Source organism: Camelina sativa, chromosome 14 (genome assembly GCF_030686135.1).
Source record: "Camelina sativa cultivar CO46 ecotype springtype chromosome 14, ASM3068613v1".
Taxonomy (NCBI): domain Eukaryota; kingdom Viridiplantae; phylum Streptophyta; class Magnoliopsida; order Brassicales; family Brassicaceae; genus Camelina; species Camelina sativa.
Genome location: NC_141893.1, coordinates 24,631,474 through 24,657,336, shown reverse-complemented (window position 1 = coordinate 24,657,336; position 25,863 = coordinate 24,631,474). Strand labels below are relative to the sequence as shown.

The following is a 25,863-nucleotide window of genomic DNA, read 5'->3' as shown; positions in this document are numbered from 1 at the left end:
ATAAACAAGATAAGATGCAGTAATAAACAATCATATAACAAAGTAGGCTTCTAGAGATGGATTCATGGGCTGGTGTTCAAGTTGTGGCTATCTAAACTGGTTAACAAACCTCAATCAAACATGAGCTATCTCTAGACAATGATCTTAATGACTCACTAATTCACTCTCATGACAGAAGTGATCAAGATACAGTACCATCCTAACCCAACTCGCATTGGTGAAACAATACTGAAGAAGCATTAAGAACCAGACAATCATTTGTCAAAAACCACCTTATACAACCAATCTCTTGGGATAAGCATGATAATCTCCAATATTAGCTTTATCTAACAACCTAAACATTGGTGTGATGCAAGAAAGCTTAAGATCTATTCTTACCCTCTCAGATATAAGAACAACTTAGAGCACATCTAACCCAGAAGGGATATATTATCAAACAAGCTTAACCAATCTAAACAACCACAACCCTAAACCAGACTAATCCATCTCCAGAATCCTAGCTCACTACTCAGATGAACAGATCATGATGATAATAAACATAAACCCAGAAAATGATGAAACTAACATGATAAGACAGATGAGATGATGAACTACAACTTAATATAAAGAAACAAACTCAGATTCTCAATACCCAGAAAGTTATGAGACTTACAAAGTATTAAAATCTGAGAAAAGCTAGAACAAAAGCAGTAAATAAAAGTGGCAAATGTTATTCAAAAGCTAAAAACCCTTAAGGGGTAAGAACTAAGGTTTTTGTGGCTGCTGAGGTGTTTCTGACCTAAAGAGAGAGTTATGGGCGGCCATGGGGTACAAAGGGTATATAGAGTGAGGGAAGAAAGCCCTGATTTGGCTAGCTGACAAAATAGAAAGGCGGCTCGATGTGCTCAACCACTAGCGGTCGAGTGGCTATGGTAGAGTGGTCCATTCCTCTGTTTCCCACCGGTTAAGTCCCTGAGTAGCACACTGTCGAGTCCATGAATACCACACGGTCGAGTGCTTGAGTAGCACACGGTCGAGTGCTTGAGGAATGATGGTCGAGTGCTTCACCCTTTTTGGTCTTCTCCTTGATTCAACTTCTATCCACTTCACTGGTTGCACTTCTATCATCTCAAATGCCATTTCCATGCTCCTTGGTTCCAATTCACCTGTTCAAACAAAAAACAATGCAAATGCAATGCAAATCCTACACTAATGCACAAACAGTCCTTAAACTACATGAAAGTAACAAAACAAGCTAATAATATATGTAAAAGATGTGAATAAACCATGGTTAAATATGGTAAAATATATACATATCAGCAGAGCAGGGCAGCTAGGTCAAAGGGGTTTCCATACATAAACCCCCTTCTTATTTTCTCGCCCAGCAAGCCGCAAACACTCACGACCCAAGACAGCGAGAGTTATTGAGAGAGAGAGAGAGAGAGAGAGAGAGAGAGAGAGAGAGAGAGCGATTTGATTTTTACTTCTTTTAACTATTGTTTCTTTTGCGATTCTATATTTTTATTACTTCAATCTCCCTTTCAATTCATTGCAGTTCTCATTTGTTTGTATTTTTGTATCGTTTACTATGAGATATGAGTAGTGAATCAAAGTTTCTAGGGATGGGATAGGCGAGTATGTGTTCTTGATCAATTAGGATGTCTTAGCTTGGTCATTTTTTTGAAAATTCCTTTCTAGATTAGTACGCTTAATGCTAGTTTCAGACCGAGAGGTTGAGACTAGATCTATGGTGTTTTGCCATCGAGAGATGTTTGTTGAAATGTTTGAACCAATTAATGATAGAGATTTATTCACTTAGGCTAAGATATTAGATGTGTAAGGAGATTATTGACAATATTGAATCGGATTTTAATGGGTAAGGAAGTGATTAAGGTTGATTGTTTCTATCACGAGAGTGGATTTGAAAGGTTTAGAGATTCATTGTCTAGGGAATATTTTGCTTGAGGCATGTGAGACATCCCAAATTGATCAAGAGCACTTATGAGTCGATTACCCTATTCTTAGGAGCTTTTGTATTTGATTGTTTAAGCTTTTTATCTATAACTCGACCCCTTACCCAGACTGGTACTCGATCACCAGCCTCGTTTACACCCTCGGGTTGTTCATCTTTGTTTTCTTGATTTTCTGTTATCCGACCACCAACTCGATCCGGTACTCGATTGCTTGCATCGTGTACTTAGGTCGTGTGGTTCTTGATTTTTTTATTTTTTTTCCTTTTTGTTTACCTTAGGTTGGTAGTAAAAAACCCATATTATTGCTTGGCTTCACTTGCATTGTTCTGATCACATATTATCTGCTAACATCACAACCATTTGGATTGATAAACCTTTGTACTACAACTGCATAGGGTATTGATACCCTGGATGAAAAACCTGTTATCAATTTGGCATCGTTGCCATTGGGTTGAATTGTTTATTATATTTAGGATTTTGGCACTTGCTAGATCAAGTTCTTTTTATCTCGTAAGATTCGGTACTGACTTGTTTACTTTTGTGTCTAGATCAGGTGGACCTTTGTGTACTCACTCGGATAACTCATTATGCATGCAAACACGATCCAAGGGTAGCCAACATCTGAGTCCTTTTATCGAAAACATTGACATACCAAGTTTACTCCGTCAGCAACAAGTACAACACCGACAACATACACCACTTGAGAGGAAATGAATAATTAGAATGGTCCTCAAGAGTGGACCAACATTGGAGCTGGAGATGCTCCATCTACAAAGGCATGATATTGTGCCTCCTACTGTTCAAAACAAAATTTTTGAGATCAAGGGTAGTCTCAACCAGATGATTCAGAGCAACAAGTTTCATGGACTGCCAATGGAGGATCCATTGGATCATTTGGATGAATTTGATAGGCTCTGTAGAATGACCAAAAATAATGGAGTTGGCGAAGATGAATTCAAGTTCCAGCTTTTTCCATTTTTTCTGTGTGATAAGGCACACGCTTGGGAGAAATCCCTACCTAAGGAAGCCATCACCACATGGGAAGCATGCAAGAAGGCGTTCGTCGCCAAATTCTTCTCCAACTCCAAAACTGCACAGCTGAGGAATGACATTCCAGCTTTGTTCAGAAAAACAACGAAACGTTCAGTGAAGCCTAGGAACGTTTCAAGGGATATGTCAGCCGATGCCCGCATCATGGATTCAACAACGCTTCATTTCTCAGCATACTCTACCGCGACGTTGGACACTGTCAGCAATGGAAACTTCCCAACAAGGATGTTGATGAAGGTAGGGACCTAGTGGAGAACTTAGCCCAATCTGATGGGCACTACAATGAGTAGTATGATCGCACTATACGACCTTCCGGCGAGTATGATTTGAAGTACAAGAGGGATATGAAAGCCCTAAATGAAAAGTTTTACAAACCCCTAAACCAGCAACAACACGTCAACTCCATCTCCGAGGAAGAACAGTTTCAACAACAAGATGGGGAGCTTACCCAGCATGAGGATGTGAACTACATCAACAACCAAGGGGGCTACAATAAGGGGTACAACAACTACAAGCCGAACCCAAATCTTTCCTACCATAACCCAAATGTTGCTAATCCTCATGATCAGATCTACCCATCGGCAGTCCAAGGGAACCAAGCCCAGCCAAAGCCATTAGTCCAATACAATCAAGGCTATGCTCCCAAGCAACAGTACTCAGGCGGTTGCCACCACCACTAGCACCACCTGGATTTCTGATATCTTGTGTTTTTTTTGGGTTTTAAGCCTTCTTTTGGCATAGTTTTGTTGCATAATCTTGTCATTCTAGGTTTTTTTAGGAGCATATGCATCTAGTGTGTAATCTCTCAGGTTCTTGGAGTAACCTCATCATATTTGGAGCATTTGGACCTGTTTTTGTGCAAAGAAACAAAGAAGAGTTTGGAGAAGTAACAAGACCAAGAGCCACACGCGGCAAGCACACGCGTCCAAGTGATGGCCGATGGAACCACGCGGCCTCACCAATCGTCCAAGACCATCCCGTAGCCGTCTAAGTACACACTTGTTTTAGTTTTGACCCGGGTTTGACCCGGTCTGTTTTGGGTTGACCCGGGTTCCCTTCTATTTTCCTATAAATACATTAACCTTATTACGGGGAGACTTATGTTTTGTTTATATTTGTTTTATCTCTTGTTTTAGCAGCTTTTTGGGTTCTTAAACTTTCGTAATCTTGGTTTGTTGAATGATTGAGTACTTTTAAGTTTTTAATATCAAGTTCTTCTTTATTTCTCTTAATCTATAATCTCTTATTATGATTTCACAAAGATCAAACCCTTTCCTTTGTGTGATCATGATGATTAGTGAGTAGATCTATAGAACTTTGGGCTAGGTAGATTAGGGAGATAGATGATTGATCTTTGATGTCTAAGGATTTAATTATGTGTTTCTTATTTTGTTTAGTGTTAATAATGCTAGATAGCCTTGATCAAGCTTGAATCTAGACATTAGGATTTTCCATGCCCAGAAGGTGTTTGATGAAATTCCTGAACCAAACTATTCAAAAGCTTTGCATTGCTAGCCAATGGAAATTGATGATTAATGTGCTTAGTGGTATTTAGACTTGTTTATAATGCATGCTTACCTTGTGATTGCCTTTGGAAATTGTTGATTATCAATTGGTTAGCATAGGATCTCTATCCTGGAAATGGATTGATATTTGCATAAGTGTTCTTAGCCATAGGATTGTTCTTGATGGTTGCTTAGACATCTAGAATTGGTTATCTATCTTCCAAGACAATTACCTTGCCCAAGGTTCACTTGTTTAAGGACTAGTATTTAATGAACCTTCTATAGAATCTAGCATGCCCCAAAAAACTTCTTATCCCCTTGACTGAATTTGGTGGTGCTAGATTGGTCATCACATCAATCTTAGCTCTATCAACTTCAATACCTTTTTCTGAGATAACAGTGGGTATCACAAGGAAGGATTAGTCTAATAAGCTGGATGATGCTCTATGGGCATATAGAACTGCCTATAAGACACCTATTGAAACAACTCCATTCAACCTTCTCTATGGGAAGTCTTGTCATTTGCTAGTTGAATTAGAGTATAAAGCAATGTGGGCAGTCAAGCTTCTTAACTTTGATATCAAGAATGCTGTTGAGAAACACTTGGTGCAATTGAATGAACTGGAAGAGATCCGCCTTGAGGCTTATGAGAGCTCAAAGATCTATAAGGAGATGACAAAGGCATTTCATGACAAAATAATTCTTCCAAGAGTTTTCAAGGAAGGAGATTTGGTGTTGCTGTTCAATTCCCGCCTGAAGCTATTTCCAGGAAAGCTAAAATCCCGCTGGTCGGGACCATTTAAGATCAAAGAAGTTTGACCTTATGGAGCCTGAAATCTTGTGTTTGTTGGGTTTTAACCTTGTTTTTGAATAGTTTTGTTGCATAATCTTGTCTTTCTAGGTTGTTTTAGGAGCATTTGCATCTAGTGTGTTATCTTTCAGGTTCTTGGAGTAATCTCACCACATTTAGAGCATTTGGACCTGTTTTGGAGCAAAGAAGCAAAGAAGAGTGAAGTTGGAGAAGTGACAAGGGATCAAGAGGTATGAGCGGTCATACCAAGCGGCCAAACCATGGCCGTTTGTCCCAATCGGCCACCATCAACGGCCAGGGGACGCGGTCAAGTCGTGGCCGAGTGAAGTCATCGGTCATGCCCCAATCGGTCAAGAGCTGGCCAATGGAGTTCAGTTAGTTGAAGATCAGGAGGTATCAGCGGTCACCACAAGCGGTCAAGCCAGGACCGCTGGAGCCACGCGACTTCATCAATCGGCCAAGCCATGGCCGCTGGAGCTAACACCACACTTGTTTTTGTTTTGATCCGGGTTTGACCCAGTTTGTTTTGGATTGACCCGGGTTCTCTTCTATTTTACTATAAATACTCTAACCCTATTAAGGGGAGACTTATCTTTTGTTTTATCTCTTGTTTAGCAGCCACTTAGGGTTCTTAAGCTTATCTACTCTTGGTTTGTTGAATGATTGAGTACTTCTAAATTTTTAATAGCAATTTCTCCTAATCTATAATCTCTTATTATGATTTCACAAAGATCAAACAATTTCCTTTGTGTGATCATGATGATGAGTGAGTAGATCTTTTAGAACTTTGGACTAGGTAGATTAGGGAAATAGATGATTGATCTTTGACGTCTAGGGCTTTATTTATGTGTTTCCTATCTTGTTTAGTGTTTATAATGCTAGATCAACCTTGATCATGTTGATTCTAGAATTTAGGAATTTCATGCCTAGAAGGTGTTTGATGAAATTCCTGAACCAAACTATTCAAGAGCTTTGCATTCCTAGCCAATGGAAATTGATGATTAGGGTGCTTAGTGGTATTGAGACTTGTTCTTATTGCATGCTTACCTTGTGATTGCCTTTGGAAAAAATTGATTATCACTTGATTAGCATAGGAATCTCTATCATGGAAATGGATTGATTTGCGTTAGTGTTCTTAGCCATAGGATTGTTCTTGATTGTTGCTTTGACATCTAGGATTGGTTAGCTATCTCCCAAGTCAATTACCTTGCCTAGGGTTCACTTGTTTAATCTTGATTTAAAGTTTGTTGCTAGTTTAGTTTTGTTTCCTTGAGTTTGCATTGTTTTGATTTGGCTTGTTTTCTATCTTTGAATCAGTTAGTTAGTTAATATAGTTACAAAGAACCAATTCCTGTTTAAGAATAGATTAAGCATCTTTGTGTAATCTTAGTGAGTTGATTAATGCAGATTGTGGATTGATAATTTAATTGAAGTAAAAGTAATACATCAGACATAAAACGAGAACTTTGGAAATGAACTCGAGCAGGCACTCGATTGGATGCTCGATCGAGTACAGGGTCGAGTGAGAAGTTACGAAGAACAAAAGCAAAATAAAACAATCAAACAGAGCAATAAGAAAGTAAATCAAACAAAAAGCGAATAACAGTGATCAAATAGAGAAATCAATAAACACAGAAGGTCCCAGGGATGGATTCATGGGCTGGACTTAAGCTATAATAACCTAAACTGATCAACAAAACTCCAATAACACAGAGATAACCCTAGACAATGATCCTCTTATACTTGTTAAATAATTCTCATGACAATAACAATCAAGCTTAGACACTCCTAAACGTAGTTCTCACTAGCTATTGCATATAAAAGCAGGCATTATAGTTCCAGATCATCAAATGTCAAAAAACTTCCTATACAACCAATCTCTTGTGATAGGTTCAGTAATCTCTATCATTAGTATTATCCAGCTACTTAAACATTGGTATGATGCTAAGCAACCTAGAATCTGTTCTTACCTTCTCATATATAAGAACAGCATAGAGCTTGCTTAATCCAGAAGGGATATTTAAACAATCAAGCTTGATCAGCCTAAACTATTATAACTCTCATCCAGCCTAATCCATCCCTAAGGTCCTAATACACTACTCAGATTCACTAAACATGATGAACAAAATCATAAACCCAGAAATTGCTAAAACAAACATGATTAGATTGATAAAAGAGAGATGAACAATTTAATACAAAGAAGTGAAAGAAAATACTCAACAGATTCAAAGTTATGAAGGTTACAAATCTAAGAGAATCTAGAGAAAAGATAAGAGATGAGGCAATAAAGTAAAAGCGGCTAAAAATAGCAAAAACTAGGTTATGAGGTGTCTATAGGGTCTGACTTACGACCACAAGTGCCAGTACACATATAAATAGTAAAGAGAGAGAAGCCCTAGTTAGCTAGAGGCCAAAACAAAGAGTCGGCTGCAGGTGCTCGATCATGTTCTCGGTCGAGTGCATGGTCGAGTGGTTGGTCTGTCTCGTTATGAATCCGACCAGGTACTCGACCGCGTGCTTGCTAAGATGAAGATGAATGATCAGGTGGAATGCAAGAGGTTCCAATTACTCTTATGCGGTTGCAGTATAAGAGATGTCAATCCATAATGAGTAAGAAGCAAGCAATCAGCATGTGAACACTTATCTAAGTTAAGCCAAGTAAAAAAATGGTTTTATACTAACAACCTAATGACAATAATGAAATACAGAATGTAAAACTACTAAGACAAAAGACTAAATGAAAGACAATAATTGAAACAAAGATGAATGCAATGAAGCAGGAATGAAACTAGAAAGATGCAGGACATAAAACAAGAACTCGGAAAAGAACTCGAGCAAGCACTCGATCGTATGCTCGATCGAGTAGCGGGTCGAGTGGAATATTACGAAGAACATAACCAAAATTTAACAAACAAACAGAGCATGATGAAAGTAAATCAAACATAAAGCAGATAACAGTAATCGAATAGAGAAATCAGTAAACACAGAAGGTCTTAGGGATGGATTCATGGGCTGGACTTAAGCTATAATAACCTAAACTGATCAACAAAACTCCAATAACAAAGAGATAACACTATACAATGATCCTCTAATACTTGTTAATCCATTCTCATGACAATAACAATCAAGCTTAGATACTCCTAGACCTAGTTCTCACTAGCTATTACATATACAAGAAGGCATTAAAGTTCCAGATCATCATATGTCAAAAACCATCCTATACAACCAATCTCATGGGATAGGAACAGTGATCTATAGCATTAGTATTGTCCAGCTACTTAAACATTGGTATGATGCTAAGCAACCTAGAATCTGCTCTTACCTTCTCAGATATAAGAACAGCATAGAGCTTACCTAATCCAGAAGGGATATTTAAATAATCAAGCTTGATCAGTCTAAACTATCATAACTCTCATCCAGCCTAATCCATCCCTAAGGTCCTAACACACTACTCAGATTCACTAAACATGATGAATAAAATCATAAACCCAGAAATAAATAAAACTTGCATGATTAGAAAGATAAGATAAAGATCTACAATATTGAACAAAGAAATAAACTTAAATTCTCACTACCCAAGGAGTTACAGAAGCAACAAGGTAAGAAAATCTAAGGAAAGTGCATAAAAGGTAAATGATGTAAACAAAAAGAATAAAACTCCTAAAAATGTAAAAACTAGGCTTTTGTGATATTTTTCTCCCTAAAGTGGCTTGTCAGCGGTCATAAAGTACAAGGGGTTTATATAGGAAGGTAGGGAATCCCTAAAATGGCTAGAAGACAAAATAAGAAGACGGCTCAGTCAACTCGACCATGTGCTCGTTCGAGTGCATGGTCGAGTCAGGTCTTCTCCTGCTCCTTAAAGTCGGTCAAGTCCCTCTCCTCACACGATCGAGTGTCTGGTCGAGTGTGGTGGTCGAGTGGACTTCTGGACCTTGGTTCTCTTTTGCTCTAGCTCCTTTGTCTGCTTCTCTTGATGGCTCCACTCTCCTTCAGCACTTCTCCATGCTCCATTGGGTCCTAAACCACCTGTTTATGCAAGAAACAATGCAATGCAATGCAAATCTACTCTAATGCATAAACAGCCCTAAAACTACTCAATGATGACCTAACAAGCTAGTAAATCATGCAAAATGTGTAAATAAACTGAAGTAAAACAAGGTAAAATATATGAACATCAAAAGGTAAGATGTCGTCAACACGGTCGATCAAGTCTGCTTGGCCTTGACTTCTCAAGTTCATACACCTGGAAAAAGAGAATTTGATGTCATTATATTTTACTATATTTTAGGCCTTGTTTATTTCATGTTTTGCATCATATAGAAGTGACTCCTTAGGTTTTATAGCCATTTATGTCCAAATATGCACTTAGGATCTTTAGAAGCATGCATTGCATACATTTGTGCATTTGGAGTGTTATTAGGTGTTGTGGAGCTCTAAAAGGGTAAGGAAGGACTTGGTGTTATTTCTGGAGCTAAACAAGAGGATTGGACGTATCAGGAAGGGAAAAAGAAGGCACCCGACCATACCACTCGAGCAAGCACACAGTCGAGTACCTGGTCGGATTCATAACGAGACAGACCAACCACTCGACCATGCACTCGACCGAGAACATGGTCGAGCACCTGCAACCGACTCTTTGTTTTGTCCTCTAGCTAACTAGGGCTTCTCTCTCTTTATTATATATATGTGTATTGGCAATTGTGGCCGTAAGTCAGACCCTGTAGACACCTCATAACCTAGGTTTGGCCATTTTTAGCTGCTTTTACTTTATTGCCTCATCTCTTATCTTTTTTCTAGATTCTCTTAGATTTGTAACCTTCATAACTTTGAATCTGTTGAGTATTTGCTTTCACTTCCTTGTATTTCTCTATTTGATTACTGTTATTCGCTTTCTTATCTTTTCTCTAGATTTCTCTATTTGATTACTGTTATTCGCTTTCTAATGAATTTACTTTCATATTGCTCTGTTTGATTGTTTTATTTTGTTTCTTTTCTTCGTAGCTTCCCACTCGACCTAGTACTCGATCGAGCATCCGATGGAGTGCCTGCTCGAGTTCCTTTCCGAGTTCTTGTTTTATGTCCTGCGTTTTTCTAGTTTCATTTCTGTTTCATTGCATTTATCTTTGTTTTAGTTATTGTCTTTCATCTTAGTAGTTTTACATTCTGCATTGTATTATTCTCATTAGGTTGTTAGTATAAAACCATCTTCATACTTGGCTTAACTTAGATAAGTGTTTACATCATGATTGCTTGCATCTTACTCATTATGGATTGACATCTCTTATATTGCAACTGCATAAGAGTATTGAAACCACTTGCATTCCACCTGATCATATATCTTGATTTTAGCTTAAGTTTGTTTGTCTGATTGCATCATTCATTCATTCATAAGTCTAAACACAAAAAAATATGTTTCACTTGGGAGATAGCTAATCAATCCTAGATGTCTAAGCAACAATCAAGAACAATCCTATGGCTAAGAACACTTATGCAAATCAATTCATTTCCATGATAGAGATCCTATGCTAATCAAGTGATAATCAACAATTTCCAAAGGCCATCACAAGTAAGCATGCATTATAAACAAGTCTAAATACCATTAGGCATCCTAATCATCAATTTCCATTGGCTAGTAATGCAAAGCTCTTGAATAGTTTGGTTCATGAATTTCATCAAACACCTTCTAGGCATGGAAATCCTAAAGTCTAGATTTAAGCGTGATCAAGGCTATCTAGAAATATTAACCCTAAATAATATATGAAACACATAAATAAAGCCCTAGACATCATAGATCAACCATCTATCTCCCTAATCTACCTAGCCCAAAGTTCTATAGATCTAATAACTCATCATCATGATCACACAAAGGAAAGAGTTTGGTCTTTGTGAAATCATAATAAGATATTATAGATTAGGAGAAGATAAAGAAGAAATTGCTATTAAAAAACATAGAAGTACTCAATCCTTCAACAAACCAAGAGTAAGAAAGCTTAAGAACCCTAAAAAGCTGCTAAAACAAAAGATAAGTCTCCCCTTAATAGGGTTAATGTATTTATAGGAAAACATAAGGAACCCGAGTCAACCCAAAATAGACCGGGTCAAACCCTGGTCAAAACTAAAACAAGTGTGGACTTAAGGCAGCTACGGGGTGGTCTTGGCCGATTGGTGAAGTCGCGTTGCTCCATCGACATCACTTGGCTGATGGGCTTGGCCAAGTGAAGTCCATAGCTCCATATCTTTGCTTCTTTGCACCAAAACAAGTCCAAATGCTCCAAATGTGATGAGATTACTCCAACAACCTGAGAGATAACACACTAGATGCGTATGCTCCTAAAACAACCTAGAATTACAAGATTATGCAACAAAACTATGCAAAAACAAGGCTTAAAACTCAACAAAAACACATTATATCAACTAACCTAGTTTACATGTTAATGTCAACTCTAAGCTGTCCTACCCACCAATATGCATTTAATTTTGTAAAATAATTTTAGAAACTAAATTTATTTTAAAAAAGATTAATTTATTAATCCAAATGGGTTAATTTTTTACAGGTTTTTCACCGAGGGTATCAATTCCCTATAAAATGTAAGATGTGATCAGAACAATGCAAGTCAAGCCAAGCAATAGTATGGATTTTTGCCTATAAACCTAAGGTAAACCAGAAGGAAATAAATAAAAAAAACAAGTACCACACGACCTAAGTACATGATGCAAGCAATCGAGTACCGGATCGAGTGGGTGGCCGGATAACAGAAAAAACAAGAACACAAAGATCAACAACTCGAGGGTGTACACGAGGCTGGTCATCGAGTACCAGTCCAGGTAAAGGGTTGAGTTATAGATAAAAAGTTTAAACAATCAAATACTATAACGCCCGACCACCACATCTCAATGGGCCCCATGTCCAATCCCAGTCAATGTGCCTACTTTCCTTAATGGGCCTCATGTCCTCTTATTAGGCCCGTGAGTCCATCTCTATCCAACGGCCGGTTTTCTACGTCCGGGAGATTTTAAATACTTGTTATCGCTGGGAAACCGCTAACAAAGCTTTTTAAAAGTGTAAATCGTTCTCTATCTCTCTCAGTAGCTCTCGCTGTATGGGGTCGTGATTGTATGCGGCTTGTTAGGATTTGATTTTAACTTCTTGCAACTACTTTTTCATTTGGGATTCTGTATTTTTATTACTTCAGTCTCCCTTTCAATTCAATGCAATTCTCATTCGTTTGTGTTTTTGTATCATTTACTATAGATCTGAGTAGTGAATCAAAGTTTGTAGGGATGGGATAAGCGAGTATGTGTTCTTGATCAATTAGGATGTATTAGCGCGGTGTTTTTTATGAAAATTCCTTTCTAGATTAGTACGCTTAATGCTAGTTTCAGACCGAGAGGTTGAGACTAGATCTAAGGTGTTTTGTCATCGAGAGATGTTTGTGGAAATGCTTAAACGAACTAATGTTAGAGATGTACTCACTTAGCCTAAGAGATTAGATGTATAAGGAGTTAATTGACAATAATGAATCAGATTTTAATGCAAGTTTAGTCATGTTTCTCCAACGAGAGTTGGGTAGGAAGTGATTAAGGTTGATTGTTGGCAAGGTTTAGAGATTCGTTGTCTAGGGAATATTTTGCTTGAGGCATGTGACACATCCCAAATTGATCAGGAGCACTTATGAGTCGATTACCCTATCCTTAGGAGCTTTTGTATTTGTGACACCCCGGTTTAAGAGACTTGCGGAGAGGTTTAAAAAAATTGATTTGGCCACCTATTTCACCAAAAGTGCACTTATCTTTTCGGTCAAGGGTCCTGAGAGAACTCCAGAGTTAAGCGTGCTTTACCTGGAGTAGTCTCAGAATAGGTGACCTTCTAGGAAGTGAATGTCGGAACTGTGCAGGTGACGACAAAACACAAAGAAAGATCATGTGGTGATTTGTAGGGACGATAACAAGTCTTTAAAATCTCTCGGACGTAGAGATGGGCTCACAGGCCTAATGAGAGGACATGAGGCCCATTAAGGAAAGTAGGCAGATGGACTAGGATTGGACATGGGGCCTACTGAGAGGTGGCAGTCGGGGCTTTACAAGTGGTATCGGAGCCGAACCCAGACAAGTGTGGATTCGATTGGGCTCACACCGTCGGGGGTGACTGTCTTGGTGTTCAACAAGTACGTTGCGATCTGTTAGTGGAGGTGAATTGTGACACCCCGGTTTCAGAGACTTGCGTAAAGGTGTAAAATAATTGATTTGGCCACCTATGTCACCAAAAGTGCACTTATCTTTTCGGTCAAGGGTCCTGAGAAAACTACAAAGTTAAGCGTGCTTGAGCTGGATTAGTCTTGGGATCAGAACTGTGCGAGTGAGGACAAAACATAGAGAAAGATCTTGTCGTGATTTGTAGGGATGGTAACAAGTTAGCAAACCAACCGTCAGATAGAGATGGGCTCACGGGCCTAGTGAGAGGACGTGAGACCCACTAAGGAAAGTGGGTCCATGGACTGGGATTGGACATGGGGCCCATTGAAAGGTGGTGGTCGGGCGTTACAGTATTTGATTGTTTTAACTTTTTATCTATAACTCTACCCCATACCCGGACTGGCACTCAATCACCAGCCTCGTGTACACCCTTGAGTTGTTGATCTCTGTGGTCTTGTTTTTTTTCTGTTATCTGACCACCCACTCAGTCTGGTACTCGATTGCTTCCATCATGTACTTAGGTCGTGTGGTACTTGTTTTTTATTTATTTTCTTCTTGTTTACCTTATGTATATAGTCAAAAATCCATACTATTGCTTGGTTTGACTTGCATTGTTCTGATCACATTTTATCAACTAACATCACAACCATTTGGATTGATAACCCTTTGTACTACAACTATATAGGGAATTGACACCCTGGGTGAAAAACCTGTTATCAAATATCTTATTAAAATTTATAAAAAAATTAACCCATTTGGATTAAAAAATTAAGATTTTTAAAATAAATTTAGTTTCTAAAATTATTTTACAAAATTAAATGAATATTGGTTGGTAGGACAGGTTAGAGTTGATTTTTAAATACATATTGTTGAGTTTTAAGCCTTCTTTTGCTTAGTTTTGTTGCATAATCTTGTAATTTGAGGTTGTTTTAGGAGCATATGCATCTAGTGTGTTATCTCTCAGGTTATTTAAGTAATCTCATCACATTTGGAGCATTTGGACTTGTTTTGGTGCAAAGAAGCAAAGAAGAGTGATGTGGAGAAGTGGCACAAGATCAGGGGGCATCACTAGCCAAGCCCATGGGCCAAGTGATGTCGATGGAGCCACGAGACTTCACCAATAGGCCAAGACCACCCCTGAGCCGTCTTAAGTCCACACTTGTTTTAGTTTTGACCAGGGTTTGACCTGGTCTATTTTGGGTTGACCCGGGTTCCCTTATGTTTTCCTATATATACATTAACCCTATTAAGGTGCGACTTATCTTTTGTTTTAGCAGCTTTTTAGGGTTCTTAAGCTTTCTTACTCTTGGTGTGTTGAAGGATTGAGTACTTCTAAGTTTTTAATAGCAATTTCTTCTTTATCTTCTCCTAATCTATAATCTCTTATTATAATTCCACAAAGACCAAACTCTTTCCTTTGTGTGATCATGATGATGATTGAGTAGATCTATAGAACTTTGGGCTAGGTAGATTAGGGAGATAGAAGGTTGATCTATGATGTCTAGGGCTTTATTTATGTGTTTTATATATTGTTTAGGGTTAATATTGCTAGATAGCTTTGATCAAGCTTAAATCTAGACTTTAGGATTTCCATGCCTAGAAGGTGTTTGATGAAATTCCTGAACCAAACTATTCAAGAGCTTTGCATTACTAGCCGATGGAAACTGATGATTAGGGTGCTTAGTGGTATTTAGACTTGTTTATAATGCATGCTTACCTTGTGATGGCCTTTGGAAATTGTTGATTATCACTTGATTAGCATAGGATCTCTATCATGGAAATGAATTGATTTGATAAGTGTTCTTAGCCATAGTGTTCTTGATTGTTGCTTAGACATCTAGGATTGATTAGCTATTTCCCAATTCACTAATCTTGCCCAAGGTTCACTTGTTTAATCTTGATTTAAAATCTGTTTTTAGTTGTGTCCTTGTTTGCTTTTAGTTTGTTTTGCTTTGAGTTTGTTAGTTTTCTTTAATCTAGTTTGTTATTCAAGATTGTAACAAAAAGCCAATTCTTGTTTAAGTTTAGATTAAGCACCTTTGTGTATTTTTAGTGAGTTGATTAATGCAGATTGTTGATTGATAATTTGATTGAAGTTAAAGTACTACATCAATTTGGCGTCGTTGCCCGTTTGCATTGCATTTGACCATTAGAATTTCAACTTTGCTTGAGCCTATTCGTTTACTTTACATTGTTACTTGTGAATTGCTTTGGTGTTTTGAATTCTCTTTTTCCAGGTGTATGAACTTGAGAAGTCAACAACAAGCTATGGACAACAACCCTCCTCCCGCTGCTGGTCATAATGGAAATGACCAACCCAATGAAGATAAAGTTCCTAACCATGTACCAAGACAATGGTATCTCTGAAGATACTTTCAAGCTCTTCCTTTTCCCATTCTCTCTTGGTGACAATGCTCACATTTGGGAAAAGAATCTGCCTCACAACACCATTACCTCTTGGGATCAATGTAAGAAGGCCTTTTTATCCAAATTCTTCTATACTACAAGAACAACAAGGTTAAGAAATGAAATAACAAGCTTTTCTCAAAAGGGAAATGAGAGTTTTTGTGAAGCATGGGAAAGATTAAAGGGGTACATCTCTCAATGTCCACATCATGGTTTCTCCAAATAGTCACAGTTGAGTACACTCTATAAAGGAGTCTTGCCTAACTACATAATGCTTCTTGACACAACAAGCAATGGAAACTTCTTAGGTCAAAATGCAAAATAAGGAATCTTGTTGGTTGAGAATCTTGCTCAAAGTGATGGGAACTATGGAGAGGATTATGATAGAACTCTAAGGGACTATATATATATGAATGAGCAGCACTGCAAGGAGATCAAAGCTTTGAATGACAAGGTGGATAAGATGATTAGTGTCACTCAAAAGCCAGTTCACTTTGTCAATGAATGTGAACTTTATCAAGAAGGTATGGACGCTTGTGTTGAAGGTCAAGAGGAGGTCAAATATGTAGGTGGCCAAGTGTATAACAAGTTCAACCCTAATTACTGCAACCATATGAACCTCTCTTACCGCAACACCAATGTGGAGAACCCACAAGATCAGACTTATCCACCACAAAAACCTCATGGTTTTCCTTCCCAACCCACCCTTCAACCTAAACCTAAAGGGAACTACCAAGCCAAGCCTCAAACCTATTCCCAACCTCAGCATCAAATGCCTGCACCACACGTCAAGGTCAAGTAGATGACACAAATGCTCTACTTAGACAACTCCTAGAAGGACAAGGAAGAGGTGCCACTGAACTTGCCACACAAATGAAAGCCATGCACAACAAGGTTGAGAATGTCTATGGTGAGTTAAATGCTAAGATTGAGAAGTTGCAAACACATGTACATGGACAAGCTTTTTCCTCTTCACCAAGACAAATGGGTTTATTAGCGGGAAAACTGGAACCAAACCCAAATGAGTACATCAATGCCATAATGCTGAGAAGTGGTACGCAAATACCTACTAATGAGCTCCATAGGGACTTTGAGCCTAAAACAGGGGAGGTAGTGGTTGAGATTGAAGATGAGGATGAGTTGATAGTGAAAGATTTGGGTAAAGACAAAGAAGTTGATGAAGTTGTGTGAAACAGATATTTTTTTGTGGTGGTGATGAATGATGTATGGAATGATGACTTATGAATGAATGGATGGCAGGGTGTTTTAATTCCCCTTATGCGGTTGTAGTATAAGAGGTGTCAATTCAATCTGAGTGTTTGTGAATAATCAAGATGTGCGTATGAGTCTAAGTCAAGCCAGATGTAAAGGTTGTTTGTCACTAACAATCCTATGATGAAATGGAAAGTGCAGAAAGTAAAACTAGAAGAACTAGGAGCTAAATGCAAATGGAACAGAATGATTATGACAATTATGAAGCTAAAACAGAAATAGAAACTATGATAATGCAAGTATTCAACTAATGCAAGGTAAGTAATGAACATGATACTAAATGAATGCAACAGAAATGCAACTAGAATGAAACAGGACAAACACAAATCATAAACACAAGTTCTGGGTTGGAACTCGAGCAAGCACTCGATCGAGTGTAGATCGAGTGCAGGGTCGAGCTGGACAAATACGCAAAACAGAGCAACACAAGAAAAACAGAGCAATACCAAAACGAATCAAACAACGATCAAACAACAGGATTTAAGCTAAGAAATCAATAAACAAGGAATGTCTTGAGGAGGGATTCATGGGATGGACTATGATTGAGGTCATCTAACTTGGTCAACAAATCTCAAACAACTTGAGCTAATCTCTAGACATATATTTCTAAGACATGTTTAATCCACTCTCATGGCAAGAAACAATCAAACTCATGCATCTCTAGACTTGTTCTCACAAAGTAAAGAATCTACACAAGCAGGCATTAAGCAATATGTCAAAAATCAAACAAGACTTCTAATCTCTTAGCAAGCCTAATGATAGTCTATAGATCTAGCCTTATCTATGCTTCTTAGACATTGGTGTGATGCTAAGATGCTTGAAATCAGATCCTACCCTCTCAGATATAGGATCAGCATTAAGAACATCTAGCCTAGAAGAGATCTACAACAATCAAGCTTGACCAAATCAAACAAACCTCAAACACAACCCAACCTAACCCATCCTCAAGATCCTAAGCAACTACTCACAAGCATACATGATGAACATCAAAATCATAAACCCAGAAAATGATGAAACTTGCATGATTAGATAGATAAAGCAAAGATCTACAATATTGAAGAAAGAATCAAACTCAAATTCTCAATATTCTGAAAGTTATGAAACCAACAATATTGAAGAATTTAGTCTTTTTTTTCCTTTTAAAAGAAGTACAAAATCTTAAGAAAATAAAAGTGCAAAAGGAATAATTCCCAAAAAGGTAAAAACTAGGTTTTTGACTCTCTAAAAAGCTGGCTTTCTTTGTGGCTGCTGGTACAAGCCCTTATATAGAAAAAGTAGTGGAAGCCCTAAAAACGCTAAAAGACAAAATAGCCAGGCGGCTCGACCAAGTCGACCTGGTGCTCGGTCGAGTGACCGGTCGAGTTAGCTCCTCTTGTGCTCCTCCCACTCGGTCGAGTCCCTCTCAGCACACTGTTGAGTGTCTGGTCGAGTGGGCAGTCGAGTTGGACTCCGGACCTTGGTTCTTCAGCCTTAGCTCTCTTGCGTTCTCCTCATGATTGCTTCACTTCTCCTCAGCATTGCTTCCATGCTCATTAAGCTCCAAAATCATCTGTTTATGCATGAAAAGATGCAAATGCAATGCAACTAAACTCTAATGCAAGAACAGTCCTAAAGCTATGCAATAATGGTCAAAATGGATAGCAAAAGATGTGAATATATTAAGGGAAAACAGGGTAAAATATATGCACATCAACACCCCCAAACTTAGTCTTTGCTTGCCCTCAAGCAAATGAACAAGACATAAGAAGGTAGGTGAGGTTTGAAAGTGGGATCTCAGCTCCTAAAGCCTGCAAATAGACCATCTAGAATCAATGTCCAAGTTACTAGTACTATGATGCAAGTTGAATAAGCTGTACTTAAAGACTTTAGACAAGCATATCACAACCTTTACTGATTTGAGCCTTAGATGTCCACATGCATTCAAATCAACCATTTCCTTTAACATTCATTAATCAAGAACATGAATCAATTCTATGCAATGCTTAAACTCATTTGGCTTGGTAGTAAAAGGTTTAGAGACAATGATGGTCTCTCTTTAGAGTGGGGCTTATCAGTATCAAGGTTCTTTCATAAAAATGGATTTAGCTTTAGAAGAATGCTAAAGGTAAGAACACTTAGACACATACAAGAACAAAACCTTGTCTACCCAAAGGCACCCAAAGTGTTTATCCTATCAATCTAAACCCAATTGATCCTAGTGCTACCCTTTAACTTCTTCTCTTCTCTTTCACCCTTTTCTCTTTTGATTTTAAAGTCTTAGGAGAGGTTTCTTATATGATCTTTCTAGTGGAATGGGAGATTCTTACTTATTTGCTATGGTTTTCTTTACTTCTTATTCTTAAGACATAAAAGCATTTTGCTATACTCTTCTTTTTCTTTCTTTCTTTTCTTTGACTGAAACCATCTTTAAACAATATCATACTTCCCATTCTTTCACTAGACTTTGATTTTACTTAAACACATTCTCCTCCTAAAGACTCTAACCTTTTCTTTCTCTTTTCCTCTTTTCTTTTCTTTCTTTTTCAAACAACCAAATCCCAAACCCAACAATTAAACCACCTAGTCCTATCTAGTTTGAAAATTGCAAACTAGAACTACACAAGGCTTTACTCTTGTCAGCTCAAACCTAACACTTTCTACCAAGCTCAATCCCAAAAAGGCCTCACACACTCAAGAATAAACATGGCTTGAAAGAAGGGTTGGTTAAGGGTATTGGAAACTGATTTTAATGATTCAATCAGCTACTTGGATCAACAAGAGTGGTAAAAAGGAGAAAGATGATCCAAATATGTATATGATATCCATGAGTTTAAAGCAATGCACACATTGATATTTAACAGTCAATATTAAGTTCTTATAAGTAGGAAATGGCATCAAATTACAACATGCTTCAATTTAGACCAAATGCAATGCAGGAATTCAAGGCTTGGTTCAATCTTATGCTTCTAACCACTCAACTAGCATCAAAGTACTATTAACTTAGGCATTGATCCTAGTCTAGTGAATAAAACAAGCTAACAAGGCAAAGCTCATCATAGATCCCTAATGCAAATATTATACAATCCTACATGAAACATGCTAAACAATATCCTAATATGCAATGCAAACTACATGAACACTCTTTTTTTTATAAAGATTTTTGCAAAAAAAATCAAATTTTTAGGGTTTTTCTATGCCTTAGATGCTATGCAAATACTAACATGATGATGCTAAAAATTTGAAATAAGAAAACAAAACACAATATCAAATGCTATCTCAAACCCTCCCCCAAACTTAAACCACACAGTCCTCTGTGTGAAAGAAATTTGTAAGAGGATTCAAGATCAAAAACAAAACACAATATCAAATGCAATGGTATTTACAAGGGAAGGTGATTGTGGTACCTTAAGGATTGGAGAAGAAACTGTCCACATCCTCTTGCATGCTGTCAAAAGTGTAGTTGGGGTCTTGTTGATGACTTGGAGGTGGAGATTGGGGCAGTTCGACGATGGGAATCGACCGGAACTCGGTGGTTTCAAGTCAATCGGATGTGTTGTTCAAGAGTTATCCCGAGTTTACTGAATAGATATAATCCTGATCGAAGACTCGAGCTACGTGACGGACCAACCACTCGACCATGCACTCGACCGAGCACATGGTCGAGCACTTGCAGTCGACTTTCTATTTTGTCAGCTAGCCAAATCAGGGCTTCCTTCCCTCACTATATATACCCCTTGTACCTTGTGCCGCAAAGAGGGCAGAAAATATCTTTTTAGGAGTGAGAGAGAGTCAGAAAACCTAGTTTTTCCCCTTTGGGGATTTATTTACTTTATTGCATCATTATCTACTTTTGTTCTTATTTTTTCCAGAATTTTCTTAGTTTGTAATCTTTATAACTTTCTGTGTATTGAGAATCTGAGTTTGCTTCTTTATATTAAGTTGTTGTTCATCATCTCATCTTGCTTATCATGCTTGTTTCATCATTTTCTAGGTTTATGTTTATTATGATCATGATCTGTTCATATGAGTAGTGAGATAGGGTTCTGGAGATGGATTAGGATGGTTTAGGTTTGTGGTTACTTAGACTAGTTAAGCTTGATTGTTTAAATATCTCTTCTAGATTAGGTAAGCTCTATGTTGTTCTTATATGTGAGAGGGTAAGAACATATCCTAAGCTGCTTAGCATCATACCAATGTTTAAGTTGCTAGATAAAACTAATGCTAGAGAATACTGTGCCTATCCCAACAGAGTTGTTGTATAGGATGGTTTTTGACAAATGATGATCTGGAACTTTAATGCCTGCTTTTATATGTAATAGCTAGTGAGAACTAGGTCTAGGAGTGTCTAAGCTTGATTGTTATTGTCATGAGAATGGATTAACAAGTATTAGTGGATTATTGTCTAGGGATAGCTCTTATTTGTTTGAGGTTTGTTACCTAGTTTAGGTAGGCACAATTCAATACCAGCCATGAATCCATCTCTAGAAGCCTACTTTGTTATTTGATTGTTTGTTATTGCATCTAGTCGTGTTTTGTTGCATTCTGTTCTATTTTAAGTTGTTTGGAATTGCTTCTGTTCATTTGTTATGATCCACTCGACCCCCCCCCCCACTCGACCATGCACTCGACCGAGTGCTACTCGAGCTCTAGTTTACTTTCTTATTTATACTATGCTTTTATCTAGTTTGCTCTTGTTTACTTCTGCTTATTAGTTAATTCTGCTTAGTCTTGTTTATTGCACTTGTTTACTAGCTTAATTTCTCCTTAGTACTTCTTTAAGTTATTTTAATCTTCTGCATTTACATTTGTGTCATTAGGCTGTTAGAAACAAATCAACTTGATATTTGGCTTAACTTAAATGCATTGATCAAGTCTTGACTGCTTACATATCACTCTCTTTATGGATTGACATCATTTATGCTACAATTACATAAGGGTATTGAAAAACCTTGCATACCATCTGATCATCTTAGCCTAAGTCTGTTTGTTTGTTATCATCCATTCATTCATAGGTTAAGATAGAAAAATATGAAGTTTCAATTGGCGTCGTTGCCATTAGCGTGTTTATATGTTCCAGTCGAGATTTCATTTTTTCAAGATTAAACTATGTTACTTTTTATTCTATTACTCACCTCATTGTTGTTCTCGTGTTCTGTTTTGATCCTCAGGTACCACTCGACCAGGCCCTCGGCCGAGCACCTAAAGCCAAACGGTCAAGTGCTTGTTCAAGCACCTGGTCGAGCACCTGTTCAAAGTTTCAAAAACACAGAAGAGGAGGTGGAAATGGAACTCCAACAGGATCAGATTGAACCTCAAAGGAGAAGGAAGATTGGTGATAGTGATGCTCCTACTACCCATACTCAGAGATTTGGGATAGTGCCTCCTCCTATCTACAACACAACCTTCACAATCAAGAGTAGTCTGATCTCAATAGTTAAGAGCAACATATTTCATGGACTGCCTACTGAAGACCCCCTTGCATATCTTAATGAGTTTGACAGGCTCTGTAGCCTCACCAATATAAATGGAGTTAGTGAGGATGCCTTGAAGCTGACCCTTTTTCTCTAGGAGATTAAGCCCATCAGTGGGAGAAGATTCTACCTGCTGGAAGAATCACCTCTTGGGTTGATTGTAAGAAGGTTTTCCTTGCAAAATTCTTCTCAAGTTCAAGGACTGCAGATTTCAGGAATGAAATATCAAGATTTCTCCAACAGAATGGTGAATCTTTCAGTGAAGCATGGGAGCGCTTCAAAGGCTACCAGAGACAATGCCCACATCATGGATTCAGCACTGAATATTTGTTGTGTGCTTTGTATAGAGGTGTTCTTCCCAAGATCAGGATGCTCCTGGACACAACCTCCAATGGAAGCGTAATGAATATAGATGTAGATGAAGGTTGGGACTTAGTTGAGAACTTTGCTCAGTCTAATGGCAATTACAGTGAGGAATATATTAGAAGCTTACGAGAAGTTGTTGCTTATGAGGAAGGGCATATAAAGGAACTACAAGCCTTAGATGAGAATTTTGGGAAGCTATATAAACTATTTCTAACCCAACATAAGCAAGTACCTGTTTTTTGTGAAGATGAGAAGTTTATGGTTCAAGTCTCTCCACAACAGCCCCAACAAGATCCTACTCAAGATCATGAGATGAAGAGTATGCTTCAGCATATCCTACAAGGTCCAGCTAATGGAGTTATGGAAACAAGTAAGAAGCTCATAGAGATGAATAACAAGATGGACTGCACATACAGTGACCTTAATATAAAGATTGAAGCTTTAACTTGCAGAATGCTTCTCCTAGAGAGCAAGAGTGAATCTTCTTCTTAGACAACTCATTGGGACATCAATTGACAATCTAAAGGAGTTTGCCACTTCCTAAGCTATCTCTCTCAAAGAACTATCTACAAAGCTCACTGAGGACAGTGACGACCAAGTTGGGGAGGATTTTCTTCAACCGGAGGTGCAGAATGAGAAGAGAACTGAGTTTGATAAACCACTCGACCATACACTCGACCATGCACACGGTCGAGTGCCTGGTCGAGTGCCTGATCGAGTCATTGCTCAAGAATCTAGCAAGCCGGTTCGGTTCATTCCTCCTCCCTATCAGCCACCTTTGCCATTTCTAGGACGGTTTAAGGAGCGAATGCTGAAAAGGTACAAGGCTTCTATTAATCAGCAAGCAATGATGGTCTTGAGTCATGAACCTTTGTTAGAAGATGCTGAAATGAAGGATAAGTCACAAGTTAAAGAGCATGAGCAGAAGAAGCCAACTATTGATGGGCAGACCTTAAGGATTGAAGTGAAAGGTCATGAAACTGAGTCTAAAATCTTTGAGGGTGTGAATGGGGTAGAAACAGAGATTTTAGGTCGCTCGACCAACTGCTCGACCTACCACTCGACCGAGCACCTTAAGTCACTCGATCGAGTGGTACCAAGTCACCCAGAATGTCCAGACCTCATCCCCAAGCTTCACCAACAACAAGGGCCAAGAAATCCTTCCTCTGATGGTTTGTCTGAGCTTCAAACTATCAACTGTCTACATGATTCAGTGAGGGAGTTAACAACTAAGGAAGAGGAGATAAGTGGGCAAATCAAGCAGCTCTATGGTAAAGTCAGAAGTCCCTCCCCAAAGAAAGCAAGGCAAGGTCTGAGCATTATTAGCAGACACAGCTCTTTTAGCATTGACCCAAGAATAAGAGGAGCAATGCAATCTTTAAGAACTGAGGGGACTTCATCACATCTCTATGATCCTTCCAAACCATAAGAAGTATGCAAAGTCAAGCTTAGAGACTTTAAACAAGCTCACTTGGGAGGAAGTCCCAAAGGTATCCTTGTACATATTGGTCAGGTAATAGGAAGGGAGTTTAAGCACTTGGTGATATTCCAACAAATGAATCACACCCTCAGCCCATCCCAAGTAATACTCCAACTCTATCTTTGTATATACCATTGCATTTCTTGTTTTTATGTTTTTCTCTTGATTCTTGAATCCTTTTCCAAATTTTTCTTACACAAGGGACTGTGTAGTTTAAGTTTGCGGGAGGGTTTGAGATGACATTTGACATTGTTTTCTATTTTCTTATTTCAAATTTTTAGCATTGTCTTGTTAGTACTTGCATTTCATTTAAGGCATAGAAAAAACCTAAAAAAAAATAAAAAACTTTTCACAAAAAAATCTTTAAAACACAGAGTGTTCATGTAGTTTGCATTGCATATTAGGATCTTGTTAGCATTTTTCATATAGGACTGTTTCATATTTGCATTAGGGATCAATGATGAGTTTAGCCTTGTTAACTTGTTTAAATTCACTAAACTAGGATCAATGCCCAAGTTAATAGTACTTTGATGCTAGTTGAGTGGTTAGAAACATAAGATTGAACCAAGTCTAGAATTCCTATATTGCATTCTGTCTAAACTGAAGTATGTTGTGATTTGAAGTCCTTTCCTATTTATAAGAACCTAATATTGATTTTTAAATATCAGTCTGTGCAATGATTTAAACTCATGGAAACTATATACACATTTGAATCATCTTTTCCATTTTTACCACTCTTGTTGATCCAAGTAGCTGATTTCATTATTGAATCAGTTTCCCCCACCCATAACCAACCTTTCTTTCAAGCCATGTAATATCTTGAGTGTGTGAGGCCTATTTTAGGATTGAGCTTGGTAGAAAGTGTTAGGTTTGAACTGACAAGAATAAAACCTTGTGTAGTTCTATTTTGCATTTTTTAAACTAGATAGGACTAGGAGGTTTAAATTCTGGGTTTGGGACTTGGTATGTTTAAAAACAGAAAAGAAAAGAGAGAAAAGAGAAAGAAAAGGGTAAAGTCTTGAGGAGAGAAGTGTTTTAAAGCAAATTTAAACTCTAAGTGAAAGAATGGGGTGTATTAAAAGTTTTAAGTAAGGTTCTGGTCAAAGAAAAGAAAGAAAGAAAAGAAGAGTCTAGTAAAAAGCTTTGTGACTTGGGAAACAAGTAAGAGAAAGAGCCTTAGCATTTAAGAAAGAAACCCCCATTCCACTAGAGAAATCAGTAAGAAACCTCTCCTAGGACTGAAAAACAAAAGAGAAAAAGGTCAAAAGAGAAGAGATGAAGTTAAAGGGTAGAACTAGGACATTATGGGATTAGAATGATAGGAACAAACACGTTGGGTACCTTTGAATAGACAAAGTTCGGTTCTTGTATGGGTCTA

The 25,863-nt window shown here is 38.0% G+C and overlaps 3 non-coding genes across 3 annotated transcripts; all 3 read right to left on the bottom strand.

Annotated features, from left to right (window-relative positions):
• Window positions 1–3,048: 3,048 nt before the first annotated feature.
• Window positions 3,049–3,153, bottom strand: LOC147928555 (small nucleolar RNA R71). Its single transcript, XR_015581130.1, has one exon. It is a non-coding gene; the product is annotated as a small nucleolar RNA R71 (small nucleolar RNA).
• Window positions 3,154–16,026: 12,873 nt separating this feature from the next.
• On the bottom strand, window positions 16,027–16,133 carry LOC147928554 (small nucleolar RNA R71). Its single transcript, XR_015581035.1, has one exon. It is a non-coding gene; the product is annotated as a small nucleolar RNA R71 (small nucleolar RNA).
• A 6,713-nt stretch (window positions 16,134–22,846) lies between these two features.
• On the bottom strand, window positions 22,847–22,953 carry LOC147928553 (small nucleolar RNA R71). Its single transcript, XR_015581014.1, has one exon. It is a non-coding gene; the product is annotated as a small nucleolar RNA R71 (small nucleolar RNA).
• Between the last annotated feature and the right edge of the window lie 2,910 nt (window positions 22,954–25,863).